Here is a 2,500-nt window from a genome sequence, read left to right as displayed (position 1 = left end):
AAATTTCTTTTCCAAGTCTAACTTTCTGACTATGCACACACACCTACAACAAAACCCCACACACACACACACACACACAACAAAAAAACCACACAACATATATATATATATATATATATATATAATATATATATAATTATATATATATATATATTATATGTATTTAGTATATATGTGTATGTATATATAAAAATATATATATATTATATATATATATATATATATGTAATATATATTTGGGGCTGCGTCGGCGGGGGCGGCAGGGGTTGGCGTGCCCCGGAGTGACCACCCGAGGCTAACCTCAGGCGTGTTTTTCCCGGGGTAGGCGCTTGGAACATCCGGTCCTTGTGGCAGGATGAGGGGTTAAACCTCTGCTATCGCGGGAATTGAAGCGACTGGGAGTTGAGGTGACTGCCCTCTCAGAGGTGAGAAGACCTGGTAGCGGCACGGTCAGTGTGGGTGGGAAACACCTACTACTGGTCGGGCCGCAGCGATGGTCCCCCACCTTCAGGGGGAGCCATAGCCATCTCCAGCCGACATCAGCCCCGGTAGTTGAGGGTGACCCCGGGTTTGATGAGCGTTTTATGGCATGAGACTGAAGCATGCTTTGGCTTTTTGTCTCTATTGCTTTATACACCCTACCGATGTATGTAAATTGATGTGAAAGAAGCTTTTCTACACCAAACTCGCATCTGTGGCAGACAATTGCCCCGGTGAGATATTCGCATTGTTCTGGGCGACTTCACTGCGGTATCCGGCTGTGACTGAGGTGACTATGAGATGTCTGTCAGCCCCCCATGGCTCGGGAGCTGATCCCAGCAGCGAGAATAGCCTCCTTCTCCAGGACTTTGCTGGGGTCCCAGAAAATGAGATCTCTGGCTCCTGGTACCAGCACTCCAACCCACATCGCTGGACATGGCTTACCGGAGTGCCGAGTTCTGGGCACGACCATAGAATGGTGTGGCTTCCCTGAAAGGTCCACTTCAAAACTCCCCGTCCCTCCAGTGGCCCCCCAAAAAGGTGTTTCACCTGGACAGACTAAAGGGGGGAGGAGTATGCCCTGGGTTCGCCATGGCAGTCTTTAACTGATTCACAGAATTGACAACCTGACGGACCAATTTAGCTCTGTGGGAGCTCTCAAGCGCATAACACCGAAGCAGCTCAGGAGTCCATTGGCGTACACCCAAGGGAAAGGGGCAGATTTTCCATCTACCTGGAGACATTAGAGGCCAATGAAGTGTGTCACATGGATCGGCTGAATGGGAATAAAGGGTCTTGCTTCATTCTATTGTGTGTAGGGCTCGGACACTGCTGAGAAGGGACAAGGAACAGTTCATCAGGAAAACTTGCTGAGGAGGTTGAAGGCCATTTCTTGGTAAAATGACCTTCGCCCTGCCTACCAAGCCCTGAGAAAACTGAACTCTTAGCCCTCCTCGCAGATGACTGCAGTCCGATCAGCGATGGATGGATCATCTAGTCATGTTTGGGGTTCGTGAACACTGGGCTGAGCATTTTGAGCAGTTGTACCAGGTAGACCCTCCAACAGTTAGCTTTGGATGCAAAAGATGTCTCAGTGCCCGTGCCGGACCCACCCATCAGCGAGGAACCCCCTACCCTAAGGGAGGTTTGGATGGCGGGTTTCCAAGCTGAAGAGTGGAAAAGCTACAGACAAAATTTGATATCCATGCTGAAATGCTAAAGGCTGGGGGTTGAAACCTATGGCTCGGGCCCTGCATACAGCCTGACTGCCACTGGCAGTCTTGGTACCATTCCCCTGACCTGCTGAGGGGCGTGGTCATCCCTTTTTCTGGAAAGGAAAGGGGATGGTTGGGGATTGTAGCAACTACCCTGGCATTACACTGCTCAGCTACCAGGCAAGGTTCCCCCCCACATCCTTCTGACACGGATCCGCAACCACCTCTGAGGCATCAGAGACCGGAGCGTCTGGATTTACTCCTGGCAAGTTCACAATAGACAGTATACTAGCTCTTCGAGTAATTGTGAAACCCGTTGTGAGTTTGGTCGTGGGTGCTTGCAACCCACATTGACCTCAAGAAGGCGTTTGACTCGGTTTCACCGTGAATCGCTATGGGAGATCCTGAGTCTCAGGGGAAATTCGACGCAGATTATTGGCCTAATAGCAAGCTTTTTTACTGGGACTGAAAGGGACTGTAAAGGTTGTGGGGGTCTGTCAAACTTCTTCCAAGTTAATTCAGGGGTGAGGCAAGGCTGTGTCCTTGCACCAACACTTTTCAACACCTGTATGGACTGGATAATGGGAAGAGGGTGCTAGGGCCAAAGTCAGTGTGGAGCAACACTAGGCAATATCAAGGTCTCAGACCTTGACTTAGCCGACGATGTTTTCTATCCTATCTGAGTCCTTGGAGTCACTGGTGGCGGTCTTTATGCATTTAGCCATGAGGCGAAGCCCCTAGACCTAGAGGACCAAGGCCAAGATTCAGGAATTTGGGGGAATGTTAGGGGAACCCGTCAGTCGATC

Source organism: Penaeus monodon, chromosome 8 (genome assembly GCF_015228065.2).
Source record: "Penaeus monodon isolate SGIC_2016 chromosome 8, NSTDA_Pmon_1, whole genome shotgun sequence".
NCBI lineage: Eukaryota > Metazoa > Arthropoda > Malacostraca > Decapoda > Penaeidae > Penaeus > Penaeus monodon.
The sequence above is the reverse complement of the archived record's forward strand: the minus strand, read 5'-3'. Positions refer to the sequence as shown.